Here is a 26648-nt window from a genome sequence, read left to right as displayed (position 1 = left end):
TATGCAGCTAAGAATAGAGATTATGTGACCACTTATAAAAACCGAAAAGAAAATGTTTTTAAATGATTTTATTTACTGCAGTTCCAAAACACTTACAAACCTTGCCCCCTATCCCATGACTGGCCAGGGAAGCAGAAGCAGCAGACCAGTTTATATTTCTAGCTCTCCTCCCATCATCATCTTACTTGCACTGCAGCACAGCTGATTGGCTCCTTGTGCAGCTTCTTCCACCCCCCCAGTCTGCACTCTGCTGTAAAGGGGTTGTAACAAGTTAATACCAAGCTGAAATCAGATTCTTAGGTTAGGTTCACATCTCTGCAGGTGTGGAACGTGTGCAAAATCATGAGCATTCCCAACCCGCAGAGAAAAGCACTGCACTTTAGCAGATATGCAGGGGTGCCATTAATTCTTAATGACATTCTCATGCATCAGCAATCGAGGCACATTTTCACATGTGCCGCAACACCATGCAGTTCAGTGCAGCGTGATAAAAAAAAAGGTCAGAGACTTCTTTTTTCCATGTTTATGCGGGTAGGGCAGACTATTGAAATGAATGGGCTGGCTACACACAGAACACACAGTGTCACCACTATTTTACATAGGATTGGCTCATTGAATACCATGTAAGTAAAGCATTACGTCAATGAATATTTTTCATACCTCGACAACCTAACAATGCTTTTACACATTTTCATACTGCCTTGTTATTAGTTCTCTCAGATGCTCTCCTCAATGGAACTATTCCAAGCAACTCTGACTAGGATGGAGCCCCAGGACAGATCCTGCATGCACTGGAAGCATTATATTTCTCAGCAGAGTTGGGATTGCCTTGGAATCCCCCAGGAGGCTTGAGTTTGTGGCCAAGAACATTGGGGCTGGTCTGCCTAGCCTGTTGTTCAAGCAATCCTTAATACATTTAGGCGAAGTGGAGAGAAAGATGATAATATGTTGCTTATTGCTTTCATAGGAACAAAATATATTTAATAAAGATTAATCTCATGTTATAGAAGTAAATTAAAATATAATATATTTATGAGAGGAAGAAATCTTAAAGTAAATATAACTGCTGCAGTTCACTGTGGATATTTCTTATGTTGATATTCATAATTCTTGGCATTGACTGAGGTTCTAACCTTTCACTACAGCTGTGCCAGACTTTCCTGCCCATCCTTCACATATCTAGTATAGGGCTCCAGGTTATAATTAGCATTGCTGACTCTCCAAATATTCCTCTGGACCTTCATATGAACAGGCACGTAGCCTTTCCTGCAAGTAAAAAGACTAAAAGTACAGTTGCAAGAAAAAGTATGTGAACCCCTTGGGATTACGTGGAGTTTTGCATGAATTGGGCATAAAATGTGCTCTGAACGTCATCTAAGTCACAACAATAGAAGAACACAGTCTGCTGAACATAATACTTCACAAACATTAGATGTTGCCATGGTTTAATTGCACATAACATGTAAACATTCACAGTGCAGGGAGGAAAAGTATATGAACCTTTGGACTTAATAACTGGTTGACCCTCCTTTGGCAGCAATAACCTCAACCAAACGTTTCCTGTAGTTGCAGATCAGACCTGCACAACGATCTGGAGTAATTTTGGACCACTCCTCTTCACAAAACTGTTTCAGTGTAGCAATATTCTTGGGATGTCTGGTGTGAATCGCTCTCTTAAGGTCATGCCACAGCATTTCAATCGGGTTGAGGTCAGGACTCTGACTGGGCCACTCTAGAAGGCGTATTCTGTGCTGTTGCAGCCATTGTTTTGTTGAATTACTTGTATGCTTTGGGTCATTGTCCTGTTGCATCACCCATCCTCTGCGGAGCTTCAGTTGGCGGACAGATGGCCATACGTTTTCCTGCAAAATGTCTTGATAAACTCTGGAATTCATTTTCCCATCAATGACAACAATCCGTCCAGGCCCTGAGGCAGCAAAGCAGCCCCAAACCATGATGCTCCCTCCGCCATGTTTTACAGTGGGGATGAGGTTTTGATGTTGGTGTGCTGTGCCTTTTTTTCTCCACACATAGTGTTGTGTGTTCTTCCCAAACAACTCAATCTTGGTTTCATCTGTCCACAGTATATTTTGCCAGTAGTGCTGTGGAACATCCAGGTGCTCTTTTGCAAACTTCAAACGTGCTGCAATATTCTTTTTGGACAGCAATGGCTTCCTCCGTGGTGTCCTCCCATGTACTCCATTCTTGTTTAATGTTTTCCTTATTGTAGATGTGTCAACAAAAATGTTAGCATGTGCCAGAGATTTCTGTAGGTCTTTAGCTGACACTCTGGGATTCTTCTTTACCTCATGCAGCATTCTGTGCTGTGCTCTTGCAGTCATTTTTACAGGAAGACCACGCCTAGGGAGAATAGCAACAGTGCTAAACTTTCTCCATTTGTAGACAGTCTGTCTTACCGTGGACACATGAACATCAAGGCTTTTGAAGATACTTTTGTAACCCTTTCCAGCTTCATGCAAGTAAACAATTCTTGATCGTAGGTCTTCTGAGAGCTCTTTTCTGCGAGGCATGGTTCACATCAAACAGTGCTTCTTGAAACCAGTAAACCCAAAACAGGGGTGTGTTTTTTAAGGGCAGGACAGCTGTCAGCAACACATCCAATATCATCACACTGATTGGAGTTAAGGTTGGCTCACTCCTGGCTCCAATTAGCTCTGGGAGAAGTCATTAAGCTAGGGCCTCACATACTTTTTCCTCCCTGCACTGTGAATGTTTATATGTTATGTGCAATTAAACCATGGCAACATCTAATGTTTGTGTAGTATTATGTTCAGCAGACTGTGTTCTTCTATTGTTGTGACTTAGATGACGTTCAGAGCACATTTTATGCCCAATTCATGCAAAACTCCATGTAATCCCAAGGGGTTCACATACTTTTTCTTGCAACTGTACACTAGGCTGCATTATCTCATCTATGTGATGGAAGACCCCTATGTATATTAACCACTTGAAGACCGTAATGTTTCACCCCCTTCCAGTCCAGGCCACTTTTCAGTTTTTAGCGCTGTCACACTTTGAATGGCAATTACTCATGCAACACTGTACCCAACTTTGCAAATAAATGTTTCTTCATAAATTTGGAGCAGTAGTATTCTGCTACATTCCTTGTAGTGGAAAAATAAACAAATAGGTTTATATAATTTAATCTGTATGAAAGTTATAGAGTCTACAAACTATGGTATATACTGTTTATTTGAAAATTAATCAGTCCTGATGTATTGATGTATTGACTGCCTATTTCATTTCGCGAGACCCTAAAATGCCAGGACAGTACAAGTATCCTCCAACATTTTCATTTTTGAAAATTGCAGAATGATAATGAAAATATGTTTTGTTTTGTTTTTTACACAAAGCTGTCAATTAATAAGATAATTATAATACACAACATAGGCATACTTAGAACTACACCCTAAAATACATTCTACTAAATTTTCCGAGTATGTTGATACCCTGGAGGGGGTCCCAGGAGCACCAGGATAGTAGAAACACCCAAAAAATGACCACATTTAGGAGAGTAATAGAGTTTACTAAGAGGCATGGTGCATTTTGGTGAAGTTGTATTTTTTTTGTCACAGTTTTTTGAAAAATTAAGATTTTTTTTGTCATTTTAACAAGCTGTTTCTCATACCCAGCATAGACATACTTGCAATTATACCCCAAAATACATTTTGCTACTCCTAAGATAGAGAATACAACATTTGTGAGACGTTTTCACATTTTTCACCATCTAGTGGCTCAGTGGGCGGTGATCGTTTATTTTTCCTTTTGCTTTCTGTGCCATGTATGACTGCTAACTGACACTGTTGTGCTATATGGTAGTCTATACTGCTTTCAAAATCCACCTCCAACTGAAGTTGATTCATTACTATTAATTTTCTTATTGGTAATATTTGCTGCTTCCAAAATCTCTAGCTCTGTCCATATTACTGTGATGGTTATTTTGCTCTTATTGTCTAACCCACATTTATCAGCTGATCCTAATCTTTACAACTCTGCCCTCCTGCTTTCTTGTTGTCTCTTGTAATCCTCATTTGGTGTGAGTATTCAAAGCGAGAAGCCATAGCAAACAACTCCAAATACTAAACAGGTTACAGGTGACCTGTTTCCCCATCCAGCTTTTTCATCTCTTACCGAGTCTGTTTCTTCATCTCACCACTCTGTAACAAGCACTCCCTACTACTCCTTCCCACAGTTATTATTATTATACAGTATTTATAAAGCGCCAACAGTTCGCTCAGCGCTGTACATTACAATGGGAGACAGAACATGCGACAGTACAATAACAATACAATGCGATACACGAGGGGTTTGAGGGCCCTGCTCCTTGGAGCTTACAATCTAGGAGGGAGGAGATAGTGGTACAGGAGGAAATAGCTGTGGGGGATGTAGTGCTAGGAAGAGTGGAGGAGGTTGGGAATTAGCAGGGGGTGGGGTAGGCTTCCCTGAAGAGGTGGGTTTTCAGGGTGCACCTAAAGGAGAGGAGAGTAGGTGATAGTCTGATGGATTGGGGTAGGGAGTTCCAGAGTATGGGTGACGCCCTGGAGAAATCCTGGAGGCGGGCATGGGAGGAGGAGACTAGGGAACTAGAGAGAAGGAGGTCTTGTGAGGAGCAGAGAGTGCGTGTAGGGTGGTACTTGGATATTAGGTCAATGATGTAGTTTGGGGCAGTATGATGGACAGCTTTGTACGTCAGTGTTAGGATTTTGAATTTGATCCGTAATCGGAAGCCAGTGGAGGGATTGGCAGAGGGGGGTGGCGGAAACAGAGCGGTTGGTAAGGTGGATGAGTCTGGCTGCCGTATTCAGGATCAACTGAAGCAGGGATAGCCTGTGGGGAGACAGGCCAGTGAGGAGGGAGTTGTAGTAATCAAGTCGTGATATGATGAGGGAGTGGATGAGCTGCTTAGTGGTTTCTGGGGTTAGTAACGTGTGTATTTTGGCGATGTTGCGGAGATGGAGTCTGCATGAGTTTTTTGTGATTGGACTTGGGGCTGGAAGGATAGATTAGAGTCAAGAATGACACCAAGTACTCTGGCCTGTGGGGCGGGCCTGATGGTGGCATTGTTGGACGTGATGGAGAAGTCAGTGGGGGTTGGTGTGCGGGCTGGGGGGAAGACTAGGAGCTCGGTTTTGGAGAGGTTCAGTTTAAGAAAGTGGAGCGACAACCAATCTGATATGTCGTTCAGTAGGCTTGTGATTCGGGTGGAGACTGAGGGGGTGAGGCGAGGGGTCGAGAGATAGATTTGCGTGTCGTCGGCATAGAGGTGGTAGTTGAAGACGTGAGAGTGTATGAGTTGGCCAAGGGAGGAGGTGTAGATGGAGAAGAGAAGGGGCCCGAGGACAGAGCCTTGAGTGACCCCATCAGAGAGGGGGAGTGAGGGGTAGCTTTATAGGTAATGCTGAAGGAAAGTTGTGATAGGTAGGATGAGAGCCAGGAGAGAGCGGAATCTCTGAGGCCGAGGGAGTGTAGTTTTTGGAGGGGGTGGTAGACTATGTCGAAAGCCGCGGAGAGGTCGAGGAGTAGGAGCACTGAATAGTGGCCATTAGCTTTAGCAGTTAGCAGGTCGTTGGAGAGTTTGAGTAAGGCGGTTTCGGTGGAGTGTAGGGGACGGAAGCCAGACTGTAGGGGATCAAGGAGATTGTTGTCATTGAGGTGGGAGCTTAGGCGATTGTGGACTAAGCGCTCGAGGAGTTTGGATGTGAATGGCAGCAGGGAGATGGGTCTAAGGTTGCTCGGGTCAGTGGGGTCCAGGAAGGGCTTTTTAAGTATGGGGGTGATGTGCACGTGCTTCACAGGGGAGGGGAATGCGCCGGAAGCGAGGGAGAGATTAAAGATGTGGGTGAGGGAGCGTAGGATGGAGGAGGAGGGAGGTCATAGGAGTTGTGAGGGGGCAGGTGGTGGGATGGGCTTCAGAGAAGACCTTGGTGACCTTCTCAATGGTAGTAAGGTCAAAGGAGTGGAGTGTTGAGGAGGCTTCAGTGTGTGGAATGTTAGGTGAGGTGGAGGTCTGAACAGTTGTGAGGCCGAGGGAGAGGGGTGATGAGGGGGTTGCTGTGTGAGAAGGGATGGGTGGGGAGGAAGTTTGAGCAGCGGCGATGTCTTTGCGAATTGCGTCTATCTTGTTTTTGAAGTGATTGGCAATCTCGAGGGTGGTGAGTGAGGTACTGGGTGGAGGTGGGGGCTGAGAGAGTAGAGAGTTGAAGGTGGAGAAGGTGGAGAAGAGCCGGCGAGGATTGGAGAGAGGGTCTTGATGAGGGTCAGGAAGTAGGCTTGTTTGGCAGCGTGGAGGGAGGAGGTGTAGGTGTGGAAGGCAGATTTATAGCGGGTAAATGCTAGTTGGGATCTGGTTTTGCAGCGCACGACTGCATCGTTTGAGAGTTTTGGTGTGATCAGTCTGCAGGGCTGGAGCGGTCGGGGTCTGATGTTTTGTGTGATTAAAGGCGCCAGCGAGTCAAGGGCGGTTGACAGCGAGTTGTTATAGGCGGTCATGGCCAGGTCGGGGCAGGACAGGGGAAGGATGCTGTCGTAAAGTTGATCAGCTGCAGAGTGGAAGGGGGCAGGGTTCAGGTTTTGGAGGTTACAGCTGGTAGTAGTATGACATTTGGAGGAGTAGGCGTTAGAGGACGAGGAGACAGAGAAGGTAATAAGATTGTGGTCAGAGAGAGGGAAGGGGGTGTTTGTGAGGTTGTGGGAAGCACAGAGATGGGAGAAGACAAGGTCCAGGATATTCCCGTCGGAGTGGGTGGTGGATTTTATGCACTGTGCGAGTGCAAAAGAAGAGGTTAAGTGGAGGAGTTGGGATGTGGCCGGGTTGTCGATGTTGACAGGGATGTTGAAATCCCCGAGGATGATGGTGGGTAGCTTGGAGGAGAGAAAGAAGGGTAGCCGGGCGGAAAAGTGATCAAGGAAGCGGGATACGGGTCCAGGAGGCCGGTAGATTACAGCAATCCTCAGGGGGGTTGGGGAGAATAGTCGGATGCAGTGGGCCTCGAAGGAGGAGAAGGAGAGGGAGGGTTTGGGAGGACTCGGAAGGTGCTCTGTGGTAACAGGAGAAGACCAACCCCACCACCTTTACGACCGTTGGGTCTGGGTGAGTGGGTCCAGATGAGACCTCCATAGGAGAGTGCTGCAGGGGAGGTGGAGTCAGTGGCTTGGATCCAGGTTTCCGTGATCGCTAGGATGTTGAGGGAGCGGGAAACAAAGAGGTCGTGGATGGCGGTGAGCTTGTTGCACACCGATCGGGGGTTCAGGAGTGCACACGAAAACGGGGGGGATGGTGGTTTTAGGGAGCAGGGGGACAGATACTAGGTTGAGGGGGTTGCGGCAGGACGTGAAAGTGGGAGGGTGCCGTGTGGGTGAGTGAGGTGGTGGAGGGCCAGCTTTCGGGGAGATGTCCCCCGTGGATAAGGGGGAGAAGAAGGGTGAGAAAGGTGGCATGGGAGCGGGATGTGCAGGAGCGTGTAAGTGTACCAGTGGAGGTGTTCGGGTCAGTGGGAGAGTGGAGTATTAGTAGGAGGTGGTGGGTGCCGTAGAGGGGCGAAGCAAGCAGTGAGTGCATAATATACAGTTGTTTGGGAGGAGCAGGGGGATATAGAGAAGAGATTTTGGGAACGGAGGAGAGGAATATGAGGAGGAGGAGTGGAAGAGGCATTTTAGGGAGGTACACGGGGTGGCAGATAGGTGGTGGGAGGCTTGGCTGCTGATAGTCCAGCGTGCAGTGGCGTATCTCATCGCTGTGTCTTACGATAGATTAAGGGTGTAGGGAGTGGGGATCAGGTGTGGAGAGATGGTTTCCAGGGGCGCTTGATTGAAGATTGTCCAGCGTGCAGTGGGGTTTCTCATTGTAGTGTCTTTCAGCTAGAGTTCTAGTCCTTTAGGTCAAGCTGGGCTGGGGTCGGCGTGAGTGTTCTCTGGGTGGTTGGATCTGGAGCATTGTGTGGCTGTTTCTAGTCCTTTGGGTCAAGCTGGGTTGGGGTCAGCATGAGTGGTGCCTGGGTGGTTGGATCAGGAGCGTTGTCTGGCTGTTTCTTGCAGGAGGATGTACGTGCTCTTGCAGAGACTTGCTTGGCAGGGCTCAGGGTCCAGGTGGAGGTTCCAGGTTGAAGGAGGAGGGTTGGCTTGAGGAGGAGAGGGATGAGTGGGAATTGCAGAGTTGATGTCCTTTGGAGCCGATGGGGAGAAGCCAATGCACCAGGCCACGGGTGACCCCTGGTGACAACGGCCGTGGGTGTCCGCGGGGAAGACCACCGAGGTGAGGATGGATGAAAATGGGAGGATGAGGATGGACGGAGATGGGGATGTCTTGTCCGGATGCAGGGGTGGGGGTGGAGGTGGATAGAGATGGAGGTGGCTTACCGGATGGAGGGGACGCTGTAGGGAGCCTCAGGAGTTCACTGCTGTCGGTGCCAGTGCTCTTTTGGATTTGCCCAGGTGGTGACCTAGAGCAACTGAGCCACGGAGTGGTGTCCCCGGGTGAAGTGGTCGTACCAGGCCGGGAGGTCAATTGAGTAGTGGTGGTGCCACGTGGGGTTCTATCGGGGGCCACAGCGTGGTGATGCTGCCGTGCGGGTTGCCTGAAGTGGGCGCTGGGTGCCAGCTGCTGGCTGGGTGCTGGGTGCTGGCTGTTGCAGGGTGCTGGGTGGCTTGGAGTGGCCCCTGGGCTGAGGCTGGATGTTGGTTGCTGGCAGTTGCAGGGTGCTGGGTGGCCTGGAATCAGCCCCTGGGCCAAGGCTGGGTGCTGGTTGCTGGGTACCGGGTACTGGTAGCTGGGTGCTGGTTGCCGGTTGTTGGGTTCAGGGTGCTGGTTGCTGTAGGGTGCTGGCCGATGGAGAGGGCCCCAGGGAGGCAGGCAGGTCAGTGAGATGCGGAGCGGCGGCGATCCGGGCTGATGACTGGCGTTCCGGGTTGGCCGCGGCAAAAATTGAGGGACGCGGCTTCGTAGGTCGCGGTAGGCCGCAAATCCCAGAGCTCCGGGATTTGGCCGAAAACAGTCCAGCACCCCTCCCTGGGTGCTTATCGGGGGCCCCACCGGAGTCCGCTGCCGCCCAGATGGCAGCGGATTGGGACTTGGGCCTGCTCTGTGTGTAACAAACTCACCTCCGTCCATGACCTTTTTATCACAAACTCCTTTATCCTACTTGCATTTATGGAAACCTGGCTTCATGAATCTGACTTTCCCTCTCCTGCTGCCCTCTCCCATGGTGGTCTCCTCTGGACTCCCTCTCCCAGGCCTAGTGGACAGAAGGGAGGTGGAGTTGGAATTTTTCTATCGCCTCAAAGCACTTTTCAGGTCCTTCATTCACCTGCCTCTCTGTTCCTCTCCTCATTTGAAGCACACTATATTCATCTATTCTCTCTAGTTTCTTTAAGCTTGATCGGCCTCCTGGACTGGTATCAAGCTTCCTTGATGACTTCTTTGCCAGGCTACATTACTTTCTATCTTCTGAAATTCCCACAATTATTCTTGGTGACTTCAACATCCCTGTTAACCTTAAAGTGTTACTAAACCCAGGACCCTGCATTCACTATATCCAGTGTCCCACAGTACACACAACATGGAAGTGCAATTATTTTAGTAAATATAAACTGCTAACTTTTCTCATCAGCAGTTAGAGCAGTCTCGTAACTTCAGCTGAGCACTGGTTAAAGCTTGTAAGAAAAGTTTTCTTTCTGCTCTAGGAGGATGCAAAACCTCTGACCTCTGTCATGATAGTGCTGATTGGCCCTGTGCTGATCACATGCACTTTCCCAAGAAAAAAAAACCTCTCTAGCAACACACACTAAACTGAGCACGTGCAGAGGGGCTATGGGTTCATTCTGTCAGCATGGACATTTGAACAAGAGGAGGGGCAGTGTAAGGGAATCCCGGAGAGACGATTGGCGAATAGAAATGCGCATGCGCATAGAAATGTCCGGAGAAGAGTGATCGGTCGTGCGCATGTGCACAGAAATACGAGATCGCGCACAAACACGCACGGTGAAGATTGGCGCCAGATGGACTATTTAAAGGGAGCCTCGGCCTATGCTAAGTACTGACTGGTCTTCAGCTGTTCCCCGTTTCCTGCTTGTTTCTGTGTGATTCCCTTGTTGCTGACCCAGCTTGTTTCTGACCTGACTCTTGATTACTCTCCTGCTTGATACTTGCTCCTGACCTTGGCTCTGCTCCTGACTTTGGGTTGCTTATGATTTGGTATCTCGCAGTCTGCCCGTTGATGACCTTGGCTATTCCTTTGACACTGCTCCTGTCTCCCATCCCAGCTTCCTGCCTTGCTCTGGTGCACACCTGGCGATCTACCATACCAGCTCTGCATATCGCTACTGTTCCTGAATCGGTGGTCCATCAGTCTTTTAAGGACTCCAGCTGCAAGTGCTGCAAACAACATCTGCTGGCGCTCTTGTCCCCCTGGTTTCTAGACACCCTCTGTTCCACTTCCAGTGGGGTCAGGGCTAGTGACACAAGTGAGGCCGACCTTGTCATTTCAGTCTACAATCAGGTACGTGACAGGCAGAGAAGTCAGGATGAAACAGCCTTTTTACACAATGCCGAGGATTAACCCCTTTGATTCCACAGTGAGTATAACAAGAATGCTTTACTGCATATACAGACTGATTTTATTGTTGTGGGTTTAATGACACTTTAACACTCCTTCTACTTCTAAACTTCTGAACCTAACCACTTTTTTACCTAAAACAATGGACATATGCTTCCACTCACTCTAATGGTAACTGACTCGTCCTTCTCCTACCTATGCACTCTTTGCAACCTCACCAGCTTTCCTTTTCCTCTGATCTCTCCCTTATTAGCTTCACTCTCTCCTTGGCTTCCTCCTCCTTTTCTTCAAACTACCTATCTCTTTTTTTCTGCAACAGATTGTCTCTATGACAACATCTCTGCCCTGTACTTTTCTAACCTGGCAACTTCTGTCTACAACAGTTCACTGCCATCCATCCTGGACACATTGGCCCCCCTCACTACACACAGAATTAAGCCCCGACAGCTACACCCCCGGCAAACAGACAATACCAGATGCCTCAAAAAACTTAGCCATGCTCTTGAGCATTTATGGTGTAAGACTAAGACCCAGCACCTTCTCAATCCCCTTCAGTCTGGATTTCTCCCACAACACTCCACAGAAAATGCTCTCCTAAAACTCACAAATGACTTACTAACAGCTAAAACCAATGGTTACTATTCCGTACTCTTACTCTTGGACTTCTCTGCTGCCTTTGACACAGTTGACCACCCCCTTCTCCTAAAAAAACTCTATTTACTTGGTCTCCATGAAGGTACTCTCCGTTGGTTCGAATCTTACCTATCTCACCGCACCTCCAGTGTCACTTACAACTCTACTTCTTCCTCTCCAACTCCTCTTAACATCAGGGTCCCCCAAGGTTCTGTCCTTGGATCTCCCCTATTCTTCATCTAAAGGTCTTCCCTGGGTCAGCTGATAGCTTCCCATGGTTTCCAATACAATTTCTATGCTGATGGCACACAAATCTATCTCTCTACTCCTCAGCTCACCCCATCAGTCTCCTCACGTATCACTGATTTACTAACAGACATATCAGACTGGATGTCACACCATGTCCTAAAACTCAATCTATCCAAAGCTAATATTTCCTCCCCATGTGCCTCTTCCCCTGATTTCTCGGTCAAGATCAATAGCACAACCATCAACCCAACCCTGCATGCCAGGGTGCTAGGGGTAACCCTGGATTCTGAGCTACCCTTTTAGGCCCACATCCAATCCCTGTCCAAATCATGCTGCCTCAACCTCCGCAACATCTCCAGAAAATGCTCCTTTTTAACTTATGATACCACAAAGCTCCTAATTCACTCCCTGGTTATCTCTCGCTTTGACTACTGCAACTCCCTCCTCATTGGCTTACCTTTACATAGGCTATTTCCCCTTCAGTCCATCATGAATACTGCTGCCAGGCTCATCCACCTTACCAACCATTCAGTGTCTGCTACCCCTTTCTGCCAATCCCTCCACTGGATTCCATTCTCCCCAACGAATAAAATTTAAAATACTAACAACAACTCACAAAGCCATCCACAACTCTACCCCCAGCTACATCAGCAACCTGGTCTCAAAATATCAACCAAACCGCTTTCTCTGATCCTCCCGACACCTTCTGCTTTCTAGTTGTCATGTCACCTCCTCCCATGCTCGCCTCCAGAACTTCTCCTGAGCTTCTCCTGTCCTATGGCACTCCTTACCCCAAGCTGTCCTACAATCTCCTAATCTATCCACCTTTAGACAATCCCTGAAAACCCTCTAATGAGCAGGGCCCTCTGTTTCCTCTTGTACCAAATTGTATTATAACTGTAATGTCTACCTTCATTTTATAAAGCGTTGCGCAAACTGCTGGCGCTATATGAATCCTGTATAATAATAATAATAATAATATAATAACTACAGTCCCAAGCCCATCACTGTGAGAAGGAATGGTTGGTTCAAAGGATGCACCAAGCAGCCTTTCACCAATAAATACATAAACTAAAAAAAAAATGTATATATACAGTTGTGCTCAAAAGTTTACATACCCTGGCAGAAATTGTAAAATTTTGGCATTGATACTGAAAATATGACTGATCATGCCAAAAAATGCTCCTTTTATTGAAGGATGTGACAGAGGGTAGGCAGGACAGAACACACAAAGCGGATGGCAAACACACAAAGCTTTATTGAGACAAAATGACAGTCACTCAATGGAGGGATTGCAGGGAGGGTGACCTCGCCAGTAGGGGAATAGTAAGGAGAGGGCTAAAACACTTGTAGTCCAGCCCCAAGGGCAAGTTAAGGTCTCTGCAGACAGTTTGTAATCCAACAGTGAGGCAGAGGAACAGTTCAAGAACAGTTCAGGCAAAACAGGGAAAGCATGTACTCACGGATCCAACAGGGTGCCTTGTCTCCCAGGGGACAAGATAGTATGACACAGGTACCTGCCGGAGTCCGGAGTATGCGTGTGGTCTCTCCCTTGGCTGGGGTCTCAGCCAGGGCTGGCATGCGGTCTTCCCTCTTGCTAGGGTCTCAGGCAGGGCTGGCGTGTGGTCTCCCCTCTGGCTGGGGTCTCAGGCAGGGCTAGCGTGCGGTCTCCCCCTTGGCTGGGGTCTCAGGCAGGGCTAGCATGTGGTCTCCCCCTTGGCTGGGGTCTCAGGCAGGGCTGGCATGTGGTCTCCCCTTTGGCTGGGGTCTCAGGCAGAGTTTAGTCACGAGGGTCCTGCCGCAGCTGGGCTCCCTCGATGGATGCGCAGCAGAAAACGATGATCGGAAAGAGCCCAGCACCAGTCTCTTAAACCAGTGTAGGATGCTTCCCGTTCACCCTGGCAACCAGGGGCGGGCCGTGGGTGGCATGCCTTGTTGCTCTGCAATGAGGTTCGGCTTCAAAGAGCGGAGGCAGGAAGAGAGACAGCAGGGTGCCGGTCATCCTGAAAGGGGGGAAGTGGCTAACGAGGTTTGGGCCAGAATACACAAATGACAGAGGAAATTGTTAATGAAGTTTGGACTAGAATACACAAACGACAGAGAGGAAATTGTTAACGAAGTTTGGACTAGAATACATAAACGACAGAGAGGAAATTGTCTAACAAAGTTTGGGCTAAAATAGACAAACGCCAGACAGGAAATTGTCTAAGGAAGTTTGGACTAGAATACACAAACGACAGAGAGGAAATTGTCTAACGAAGTTTGGGTTGGAATGCATTATTGCAGGGGAGAAAAGGCATTAATTGAATTTGGGAACATAAAGCAGGATGACAGTGGAGGAAATACATTGATTGAATTTGGGAACATTTGGCAGGATGACACAAAAAAATCCCAGTTACAATATGCCTGACAATACCTTGACATGCCTAACCAGGCCTTTTTGTGTCATTGATGCAGTAAAGGCTTCTTTCTGGCACCTCGACCATGCAGCTCATTTTTGTTGAAGTGTCATAATATTGTGCTCTTTCAAAACAACTACACTGTCTTTTTCCAGAGCAGCCTGTATTTTTCTTGTGGTTACCTCTGGGTTTCCCTTTGTATCCCGAACAATTCTTCTGGCAGTTGTGACTGCAATCTTTCTTGGTCTACCTGACCTTGGCTTGGTATCAAGAGATCCCCGAACTGTCCACTTCTTAATAGGTGATTTAACAGTACTGACTGGCATATTCAAGGCTTTGGACATCTTTTTATGTCCTTTTCCATCTTTATAAAGCTCCATTTTCTTGTTACGCAGGACTTTTGACAGTTTTATTCTGATCCCCATGGCTCAGTATCTAGCCTAGTCAGTGCTTCCATGTAAGAGCTAACAAATTCATTGACTATTTATACACTGACACTAATTGCAATTTAAAAAGCCACAGATGTGGGACATTAACCTCTAATTGGCATTTTAACCCGTGTGTATCACCTTGTGTCTGTACCAAGGCCAAAATTCCAGGGCATGTAAACTTTTGATCCGGGCCATTTGGGTTTAAAAAGGAGCCAAACAACTATTTGATAATAAATGGCTTCATATGATCATCATCCTTCAATAAAAGAGCATTTTTTGGCATGATCAGTCATATTTTCAATATCAATGCCAAAATTTCACAATTTCTGCCAGGGTGTGCAAACTTTTGAGCACAACTGTGTACACTGGTGTGTGTATATATATATATATATATCTCAAATAAATTAAAGTATCCACATTTGCAATTGATTCTTCTAAGTGCTTGTGTGCAAAATCTTCAAACAAACAGTGTGTTCTTAGTGCTTGAACAGTGTTCAGTCTCCTCAGTGATCAACAGGTTCCGCCGCTCATCCATTGTCCATCCAGCAGAGTTAAAAGCGTTCAGCCACCTGGGGCCTAAATGTGTACTGGCCCACTTTACATACTTTCACTCAGGTGTTCAGGCATCCTCTTGAAATAACACACCACCAGCAAGAAGCAAATTTGTTCTTCTTTTTCTTGTCAATAAAAAAGTACAACGTCCAACACTGGTAAGCCCAAATCTTCTCGTACAGTGTTAAAAGAGTTCTTTGGTCACAGCATACACTTTCATTTTATAACATCACCATTGTAATAGTAATACAAACAGTAGATATTTTTGACATTCCATCATGAGCTTACTTGAAAAATCTCCTTCCATTTTATAAGTTCTGCCTGTCTGTTGGCCATCTCTTTTCACAACTCCCTGGAGTTGCTGCATGCTTTGCTGTTTACTTTCAATTTCTAAGGGCTATACAGTGGGGCAAAAAAGTATTTAGTCAGCCACCAATTGTGCAAGTTCTCCCACTTAAAAAGATTAGAGAGGCCTGTAATTGGCATCAGAGGTAGACTTCAACTATGAGAGACAAAATGAGAAAACAAATCCAGACAATCACATTGGCTGATTTGGAAAGAATTTATTTGCAAATTATGGTGGAAAATAGGTATTTGGTCACCTACAAACAAGCAAGATTTCTGGCTCTCACAGACCTGTACCTTCTTCTTTAAGAGGCTCCTCTGTCCTGCACTCATTACCTGTATCGATGGCACCTGTTTGAACTTGTTATCAGTATAAAAGACACCTGTCCACAACCTCAAACAGTCACACTCCAAACTCCACTATGGTGAAGACCAAAGAGCTGTCGAAGGACACCAGAAACAAAATTGTAGACCTGCACCAGGCTGGGAAGACTGAATCTGCAATAGGCAAACAGCTTGGTGTGAACAAATCAACTGTGGGAGCAATAATTAGAAAATGGAAGACATACAAGACCACTGATAATCTCCCTCGATCTGGGGCTCCACGCAAGATCTCACCCTGTGGGGTCAAAATGATCACAAGAACAGTGAGCAAAAATCCCAGGACCACACGGGGGGACCTAATTAATGACCTGCAGAGAGCTGGGACCAACGTAACAAAGGCTACCATCAGTAACACACTACGCCGCCAGGGACTCAGATCCTGCAGTGCCAGACGTGTCCCCCTGCTTAAGCCAGTACATGTCCGGGCCCGTCTGAAGTTTGCTAGAAAGCATTTGGATGATCCAGAAGAGGATTGGGAGAATGCCGTATGGTCAGATGAAACCAAAATAGAGCTGTTTGGTAGAAACACAACTCATCGTGTTTGGAGGAGAGAGACTGCTGAGTTGCATCCAAAGAACACCATACCTACTGTGAAGCATGGGGTGGCAACATTATGCTTTTGGGCTGTTTCTCCGCAAAGGGACCAGGACGACTGATCCATGTACAGGACAGAATGAATGGGGCCATGTATTGTGAGATTTTGAGTGCAAACCTCCTTCCATCAGCAAGGGCATTGAAGATGAAACGTGGCTGGGTCTTCCAACATGACAATGATCCCAAACATACCGCCCGGGCAACGAAGGAGTGGCTTCGTAAGAAGCATTTCAAGGTCCTGGAGTGGCCTAGCCAGTCTCCAGATCTCAACCCCATAGAAAACCTTTAGAGGGAGTTGAAAGTCTGTGTTGCCCAGCGACAGCCCCAAAACATCACTGCTCTAGAGGAGATCTGCATGGAGGAATGGGCCAACATACCAGCAACAGTGTGTGCCAACCTTGTGAAGACTTACAGGAAACATCTGACCTCTGTCATTGCCAACAAAGGATATATAACAAAGTATTGAGATGAACTTTTGATATTGACCAAATACTTATTTTCCACCATAATTTGCAAATAAATTCTTTCCAAATCAGCCAATGTGATTGTCTGGATTTTTTTTCTCATTTTGTCTCTCATAGTTGAGGTCTACCTATGATGCCAATTACAGGCCTCTCTCATCTTTTTAAGTGGGAGAACTTGCACAATTGGTGGCTGACTAAATACCTTTTTGCCCCACTGTATATCCCATGGTACCTTGCTGCCTGGAAGCAGTGAAACCTGTACTGATTCTGCCTCCTAAAATTCCTCTTCTCACCTGTAGTTTAGAAGGCAGACTCTACGAATTCTGTGACACAGCAGTGCCTACTCACAGATTATTAAAGCACAACTAGATGTTAGAGATTCTGTGTACAGCCCTACAGAATAGACAGTGCACAGTCCACATGTGCTTTTCTACTTCACTGCAACAAGGAAACAGTAAACTTTATTCAGAGAAAAGACATAGAGTATACCATAGATGCAGCTACAAACTTATAAACACTGCCATCTACTGGTTGAGGCATATATCTTCACTGAATACTGATGTAGTTGTTGCACAAAATACATGAACATTGTATTCCAACACCCCCACTCAACAACTACATCTTATATTAGTCCCATTTCAAATCTCAGTTCCTTAAATTTGTTTCTTGTAAGCGGTTTTGTCAAAGCATCTGATCCACTTTTGTTTCTCATGGTTTGGGAGTCTTTGCATCTCATCCCATGAATCTGGCTTTGGTTTTAATGCTCAACGTGCAACATAGGACAAACATTTGGCTGGGATGCCTTTATTGCTTTTGGTGGATTTCCTGATTCCTTTTGTGGCCTGGTTTCTTCTTTTACAGTGTTTACATTGTCTGCGTTAATTTCTCTTTCAGTGTCATTTTGTTGCTCATCTTCATGTGACACTGATGTGGAGTTTCCCTCAGTTTAAAGTGTTTGTGTTAGTTCAGGAAATTTTGAACGCATTGAAGTTTCATCGACAATTACACTTCTACTGATGGGTACCTTGTTTGTGTCTTGGTGTAGAATTCTGTTACCCTATATGAGATTCACTGTACCCCACAAGTACATCTTCCTTTGTGCGAGCATCACATTTTGAATGTTTTTCTTTTGTGATGTGTATAGGGTTTGCTTCCAAATTCTTTTAGATGGTTCAGATTTTGGGCCTTCCCATTCCACAGTTCATATGGAGTTTTGTCAGTTGATTTTCCTGGTAGTCAATTTTAGAGATATCATGCGGTCATATTTGCCTCCCCCCCAGTATGTAGTTGGCATATCTGCATCAGGGCATGGTTCTTCCACTCTCACAAAGAGTACGGTTCATTCTTTCTGCAACCCCATTTTGTTCTTGGTTGTATGGTACAGTAGTTTGAAATATTATTCCATGATTTCTGAGAATCGCCTGTGTGTTATTACCTGTAAATTCAGTTCCATTGTCTGTGCACAATACACTCAGCATTTTGCCAAATTTATTGCTTACTTGAGCCAAATACTGTTCAAGTTTTTCTGGTACTTCACTTTTGTTGTGTAACAGATATAGTAAGAAAAATTAATAATAGCGCCTATGGTCAAAATTGTATAACTTACTAATAGTGTACCAGCTGCAAAAAAACCACCATATATAAAGTGTACCAATTAATAAATAATTTGCGCTAGTAAATATATATAAATATATGTAAAGAAATCATCAAATCATAAGTCCAGAAAAATATATATATACCAATACCACAGAAAAATATAAAAAACTTTTTAGGTGCAAAAAAACTTTTGTGCAAAAGGAGTGTCTCAATATAAAAAATTAAAAAAAATAAAAAAAAAAAAATAAAAAAATGGGCGGAGCTTGATTGATGTGATGTCATTACGTTTTTGACTGCCAGCTATTGCACATGTGCTGAGTAGTCAGGCTCGTTTATGTGATTGCTGTTGATGCTGTTGATGCTGGTGTCGGCTGGGACACCTCTTGAGTAAGTGCAATGAGTATCTAATAAAGGAATTGGTTTTTATAATATTGCACCATGAAGTCTTTCTGTTTCTCTCGAGTGCTTGGCATTTCCCCCCATGGATACGTTTGAAGGTGGTCCTTTTTCTATTGGAGAAGTGGATTTTCGATTAACTACAAAGTTTTTCGTCCTGTTATTTCGATCGATGAGGATCGGTGTGTTGGAGAGCTTCCGTTTCTGAAGATATTTTTATGGATGATCTGCCATTATATTATCAAGGTTTTTTGGTGAAATTTTTTATATTGAGACACTTTTTTTATATTGAGACACTCCTTTTGCACAAAAGTTTTTTTGCACCTAAAAAGTTTTTTATATTTTTCTGTGGTATTGGTATATATATATTTTTCTGGACTTATGATTTGATGATTTCTTTACATATATTTATATATATTTACTAGCGCAAATTATTTATTAATTGTAACAGATATAGTGTAGTATTCCTGGAGTAATAATCTATAAAAAAGGGAAAATACCTCTTTTTTTCCCAATTTTTCCATTGGGCCACAAAGATCTGAATGAATTAAGTCCAGAGTTTCTTTTAAGTCCGCTGTGACTTTGGAAATACTTTTCTTGTTTTTCCTTTCATACAGCTGGTGCATTTTATTGTTTGATAACATGGACTAATTTGTATTCCACTTGCATAGTCCATCTCAGTTCTTTTCTTTGTTATGTCAGGACCTCTGTGCCATGTGTGAATGCAGTTTGAATGTTTTTCCTCCTTGGCAGTATTAACCACCTCATTGCAGTTCAGCTGATACCGTTCATCTGCAATATTAGCCTTTGCAAGTAAAATATCTTCTTTTGTGATGGCACAACTGTCATCTTGGAAAGTCACTACATTGCCTTGTTTTGTGAGCTTCTTCACTAACAAAAGATTAGCTTCAAGAGTAGGGACATACATGACATTTTCCACAGGTATCTTTCTGGTGACAGTCTGGGAAATAAGATGGTAAAGAAAACCATCTCCTATTCCTTCTGATTCTGATTGTCCTTAAGCTGTGGCAATGTTTTCTGTTTTACTCTGGTCAAGGTGAATAAAGACATTTCTGTCATTTGTCATCTGTCTAGCAGCTGCTGGATCAATACACCATGCCTGAAAAGATGAGATACAACTTTTGGATTGAAAAAAATATTCATTATCTGAAGAAAAATCACTTTCTTTCTTCATAATTTTGTCCTTTTGTAGTTTAGTTTGTTTTTGCATTCTAACTTTTCAGATTCTGCCATTTGCTTTTAAATGGTCTTGTTTCTTGCACACAACTAGAGATGAGCGAAGAAATGAAAAATTCGATTCGGCTGATTCGGCGAATTCCAGTGTGAAATTCGATTCGATGCGAATTTCTCCGCTACGAAGATGACTTATTTAAAGGGTTTCTAGGCTTCAGAGAGCCTTTAAATTAGTGCAGAACACTGTACCTTTAATTTAAATGCCCTTGGAGATGAGGAAGGAGAAGGAGAAGGAGAAGGATGAGAAGAAGGAGAAGGAGAAGGATGAGAAGAAGGAGAAGGAGAAGGATGAGAAGAAGGAGAAGGATGAGAAGAAGGAGAAGGAGAAGGATGAGAAGAAGGAGAAGGAGAAGGATGAGAAGAAGGAGAAGGAGAAGGATGAGAAGAAGGAGAAGGAGAAGGATGAGAAGAAGGAGAAGGATGAGAAGAAGGAGAAGGATGAGAAGGAGAAGGATGAGAAGGAGAAGGATGAGAAGAAGAAGGCTGAGAATAAGGAGAAGGATGAGAAGAAGGAGAAGGAGAAGGATGAGAAGAAGGAGAAGGATGAGAAGAAGGAGAAGGAGAAGGATGAGAAGAAAGAGAAGGATGAGAAGGAGAAGGATGAGAAGAAGAAGGATGAGAAGAAGAAGGATGAGAAGAAGGAAAAGGATGAGAAGAAGAAGGATGAGAAGAAGGAGAAGGATGAGAAGAAGGAGAATGATGAGAAGAAGGAGAAGGATGATAAGAAGGAGAAGGAAGAGAAGAAGGAGAAGGAGAAGGATGAGAAGAAGGAGAAGGATGAGAAGAAGGAGAAGGATGAGAAGAAGGAGAAGGATGAGAAGAAGGAGAAGGAGAAGGATGAGAAGAAGGAGAAGGATGAGAAGAAGAAGGATGAGAAGAAGGATGAGAAGAAGGAGGAGAAGGATGAGAAGGAGAAGGATGAGAAGAAGGAGAAGGATGAGAAGAAGGAGAAGGAAGAGAAGAAGGAGAAGGAGAAGGATGAGAAGGAGAAGGATGAGAAGAAGGAGAAGGATGAGAAGAAGGAGAAGGATGAGAAGAAGGAGAAGGACAAGGATGAGAAGAAGGAGAAGGATGAGAAGAAGAAGGATGAGAAGAAGGATGAGAAGGATGAGAAGAAGGAGAAGGATGAGAAGAAGGAGAATGATGAGAAGAAGGAGAAGAAGGAGAAGGATGAGAAGAAGGAGAAGGATGAGAAGAAGGAGAAGGATGAGAAGAAGGAGAAGGATGAGAAGAAGGAGAAGGAGAAGGATGAGAAGAAAAAGGATGAGGAGAAGGAGAAGGATGAGAAGAAGGAGAAGGATGAGAAGGAGAAGGAGAAGGATGAGAAGAAGGAGAAGGAGAAGGATGAGAAGAAGGAGAAGGATGAGAAGAAGGAGAAGGATGAGAAGGAGAAGGAGAAGGATGAGAAGGAGAAGGATGAGAAGAAGGAGAAGGAGAAGGATGAGAAGAAGGAGAAGGAAAAGGATGAGAAGAAGGAGAAGGATGAGAAGAAGGATGAGCAGAAGGAGAAGGATGAGAAGAAGGAGAAGGATGAGAAGAAGGAGAAGGATGAGAAGAAGGATGAGAAGAAGGATGAGAAGAAGGAGAAGGATGAGAAGAAGGACAGTTCTGTGACAGTTTCTGTCTATTTCTGACAGTTCTGGGACATTCACTCCATACAGCGGTTTCAACCGCTGTATGGAGGGAATGTCATAGAACTGTCAGAAATAGACTATTAATGACAGTTCTGGGACTGTCCTTCCATGCAGCGGTTGAAACATTGTATGTATTTGTTTCCATAAATGGATCCATTTATGGAAACAAATACATACAATGTTTCAACCGCTGCATGGAAGGACAGTCCCAGAACTGTCATTAATAGTCTATTTCTGACAGTTCCATGACATTCCCTCCATACAGCGGTTAAAACAGCTGTATGCAGTGAATGTCCCAGAACTGTCATAAATAGTCTATTTCTGATAGATCTGGGACATTCACTCCATACAGCTGTTTTAACCGCTGTATGGAGGGAATGTCATGGAACTGTCAGAAATAGACTATTAATGACAGTTCTGGGACTGTCCTTCCATGCAGCGGTTGAAACATTGTATGTATTTGTTTCCATAAATGGATCCATTTATGGAAACAAATACATACAATGTTTCAACCGCTGCATTGAAGGACAGTCCCAGAACTGTCATTAATAGTCTATTTCTGACAGTTCCATGACATTCCCTCCATACAGCGGTTAAAACAGCTGTATGCAGTGAATGTCCCAGAACTGTCATAAATAGTCTATTTCTGATAGATCTGGGACATTCACTCCATACAGCTGTTTTAACCGCTGTATGGAGGGAATGTCATGGAACTGTCAGAAATAGACTATTAATGACAGTTGTGGGACTGTCCTTCCATACAGCGGTTGAAACATTGTATGTATTTGTTTCCATAAATGGATCCATTTATGGAAACAAATACATACAATGTTTCAACCGCTGCATGGAAGGACAGTCCCACAACTGTCATTAATAGTCTATTTCTGACAGTTCCATGACATTCCCTCCATACAGCGGTTAAAACAGCTGTATGCAGTGAATGTCCCAGAACTGTCATAAATAGTCTATTTCTGATAGATCTGGGACATTCACTCCATACAGCTGTTTTAACCGCTGTATGGAGGGAATGTCATGGAACTGTCAGAAATAGACTATTAATGACAGTTCTGGGACTGTCCTTCCATGCAGCGGTTGAAACATTGTATGTATTTGTTTCCATAAATGGATCCATTTATGGAAACAAATACATACAATGTTTCAACCGCTGCATTGAAGGACAGTCCCAGAACTGTCATTAATAGTCTATTTCTGACAGTTCCATGACATTCCCTCCATACAGCGGTTAAAACAGCTGTATGCAGTGAATGTCCCAGAACTGTCATAAATAGTCTATTTCTGATAGATCTGGGACATTCACTCCATACAGCTGTTTTAACCGCTGTATGGAGGGAATGTCATGGAACTGTCAGAAATAGACTATTAATGACAGTTGTGGGACTGTCCTTCCATACAGCGGTTGAAACATTGTATGTATTTGTTTCCATAAATGGATCCATTTATGGAAACAAATACATACAATGTTTCAACCGCTGCATGGAAGGACAGTCCCAGAACTGTCATTAATAGTCTATTTCTGACAGTTCCATGACATTCCCTCCATACAGCGGTTAAAACAGCTGTATGCAGTGAATGTCCCAGAACTGTCATAAATAGTCTATTTCTGATAGATCTGGGACATTCACTCCATACAGCTGTTTTAACCGCTGTATGGAGGGAATGTCATGGAACTGTCAGAAATAGACTATTAATGACAGTTGTGGGACTGTCCTTCCATACAGCGGTTGAAACATTGTATGTATTTGTTTCCATAAATGGATCCATTTATGGAAACAAATACATACAATGTTTCAACCGCTGCATTGAAGGACAGTCCCAGAACTGTCATTAATAGTCTATTTCTGACAGTTCCATGACATTCCCTCCATACAGCGGTTAAAACAGCTGTATGCAGTGAATGTCCCAGAACTGTCATAAATAGTCTATTTCTGACAGTTCTGGGACATTCACTCCATACAGCGGTTTCCGGCAAAAAGTGTATGTGCAGAGTTCCTCTATTCTGCAGATACACTTAGAGGAGCTCTGCAGATACACTTAGAGGAGCTCTGCACATACACTTTTTTCCGGTTTGGAATTATTCTTATTTTCATCCTACTTCTTCTTCTTCTTCTTCATCCTCATCCTCATCCTCTTCTTCTTCTGAGGATGAGGATGAAGAAGAAGAAGAAGAAGAAGAAGAAGAAGTAGGATGAAAATAAGATTAATTCCAAGCCGGCAAAAAGTGTATGTGCAGAGCTCCTCTAAGTGTATCTGCAGAGCTCCTCTAAGTGTATCTGCAGAATAGAGGAACTCTGCACATACACTTTTTGCCGGCTTGGAATTATTCTTCTTTTCATCCTACTTCTTCTTCTTCTTCTTCTTCATCCTCATCCTCAGAAGAAGAGGATGAGGATGAGGATGAGGAAGAAGAAGAAGAATGAAAAGAAGAATAATTCCAAGCCGGCAAAAAGTGTATGTGCAGAGTTCCTCTATTTCTGACAGTTCTCTCACAGCTTCTTCACATGTACAGCGGTTGAAATATCTGTATCCTAAATGGAAACTAATAGATACAAATTGTATCTATTAGTTTCCATTTAGGATACAGATGTTTCAACCGCTGTACATGTGAAGAAGCTGTGAGAGAACTGTCAGAAATAGAGGAACTCTGCACATACACTTTTTGCCGGCTTGGAATTATTCTTCTTTTCATCCTACTTCTTCTTCTTCTTCTTCTTCTTCTTCTTCTTCTTCTTCATCCTCATCCTCATCCTCTTCTTCTGAGGATGAAGAAGAAGAAGAAGTAGGATGAAAAGAAGAATAATTCCAAGCCGGCAAAAAGTGTATGTGCAGAGTTCCTCTATTTCTGACAGTTCTCTCACAACTTCTTCACATGTACAGTGGTTGAAACATCTGTATCCTAAATGTAAACTAATAGATACAATGTTTCAACCGCTAAACATGTGTTCCTTCTGTCAGAGAACTGTCAGAAATAGCGGAGCTCACTGCAGGGACACTTTTGCCGGCTGATCGGGAAATGTTCGATTCGCGCACCCGAAGTAGGCAAAATTTCGGTTTCGACACGAATCGAATATTTCCTGAAATTCGACTCGAATTCCAGTTCGCCTAGTTCGATTCGCTCATCTCTACACACAACGCATTCACGTGTTTCTTGTTGCAAGTAAGTTTTTTATTCCTATTTTTTGTCTTTAAAGCAGAGTCTGTTTCACACTTATATTCATCCACAAGCTTGCCCTTAACATATTCCAATGTCAGTTCATCATGTGGACGTACATCAACTGCTGTGACAAACGTTTCATAACTTTCTGGTAAGCCACTAAGTAATAGTGCTGCAACATGAAAAACTTTTATTTCTTCTCCTATACCTCTCAGGCGTTCAGCCATTTCCAAGGTGAGCCTTATGTAATCCTGCATATCCTGGCCTTTCATCAGCTTGATTTGGTATAGCTTTCTAATCAAATACAGTTTCTTGCTGAGATTAGCTCTTTCATGAACCTTTCGTAATAATCCTTCTCACATTTCTTAAGCAGTTTCACACCTACATATACACCAAACTGCCAAAAGTATTGGGTTGCCTGCCTTTATACACACATGAACTTTAATGGCATCCCAGTCTTAGTCCGTAGGTTTCAATAGTGAATTGGCCTGCCCTTTGCAGCTATAACAGCTTTAACTCTTCTAGGAAGGCTGCCCACAAGATTTATGAAAGGGTTAATAGTTAACTAACATTTGCTTTGTGCTTACAAACCAACTTTTATTCATATAGACAGGATGTTCTCTGGGGACTGGAATGTTGTTATCTATGTAAGTGTCTCCAGCCTTGAAGGTTTGCAGAATTTATTATCTTGTTTGCTATATTTTTATTACGTACCATATGGTGATTTATTGTAACATCTATAATGTATTCTGATTGGTGCTTTACGGATACCGCACAAAGAATTCAGTGTTATCTCCATATTTAAATTCAAGTACAGTAATAAAGACTTTGAATTCTGCATTTCACACCTCTGAATTGCATTATTCCCAAAGTACTTTGTATCTGGAATGGTTGAACGGAAGGTGCTGGCACGAAACTGAATTGTCCTAACAGTTTAGGGGTGTGTCTATGAGAATGTTTGACCATTCTTCCAGAAGCGCAATTGTGAGGTCAGACACTGATGTCAGACATGAAGGCCTGGCTCTCAGTCTCCTTTCTAAGTCATCCCAAAGGTGTTATATCGGGTTGAGGTCAGGACTCTGCGGAGGCCAGTCAAGTTCCTCCACCCCAAACTCACTCATCCATGTGTTTATGGACCTTGCTTTGTGCACTGGTGGGCAGTCATGTTGGAACAGGAAGGGGCCATACCCAAACTGTTCCCACAAAGTTGGGAGTATGAAATTGTCCAAAATGCCTTGGTATGCTGACGCCTTAAGCATTCCCTTCACTGGAACTAAGGGGCCAAGCCCCACCCCTGAAAAACAACCTCACGCCATAATCCTTCCTCCACCAAACTTTACACTTGGCACAATGCAGTCAGGCAAGTACAGTTCTCCTGGCAACCGCCAAATCCAGACACGTCCATCGAATTGCCAGAGATGTGTGATTGGTCACTCCAAAGAACACTGCTCTAGAGTCCAGTGGTGGTGTGCTTTATACCACTGCATCCGACACTTTGCATTGCACTTGGTAATATAAGGCTTGAATGCAGCTACTTGGCCATGGAAACCCATTCCATGAAGCTCTCTATGCACTGTTGTGCTAATCTGAAGGCCACATGAAGTTTGGAGGTCTTAGTTGCTGTTGTTCCCAGACGCTTCCACCTTGTTGTAATACCACTAACAGTTGACCGTGGAAAATTTAGTAGCAAAGAAATTTCACGGATGGACTTATTGCACAGGTGTCAACCTATCACAGTACCACGCTTGAATTCACTGAGCTCCTGAGAGCGACCCATTCTTTCACAATTGTTTGTAGAAGCAGTCTGCATGCCTAGGTGCTTGATTTTATACACCTGTGGCTATGGAGGTGATTGGAACACATGAATCCATTGATTTGGAGGGGTGTCCCAATATCTTTGGCAATATAGTGAATGTATGATTTGATTATCTTCTATACTAATATAAATTGTGCTCTGGTCTTTCTCTATTCACT

The sequence above is a fragment of the Staurois parvus genome, unplaced genomic scaffold (assembly GCF_062004578.1).
Source record: "Staurois parvus isolate SC_StPar_1 unplaced genomic scaffold, SC_StPar_1.0 ptg000422l, whole genome shotgun sequence".
In the NCBI taxonomy this organism is placed as follows: Eukaryota; Metazoa; Chordata; class Amphibia; order Anura; family Ranidae; genus Staurois; species Staurois parvus.
This window is presented reverse-complemented; position numbering follows the sequence as displayed.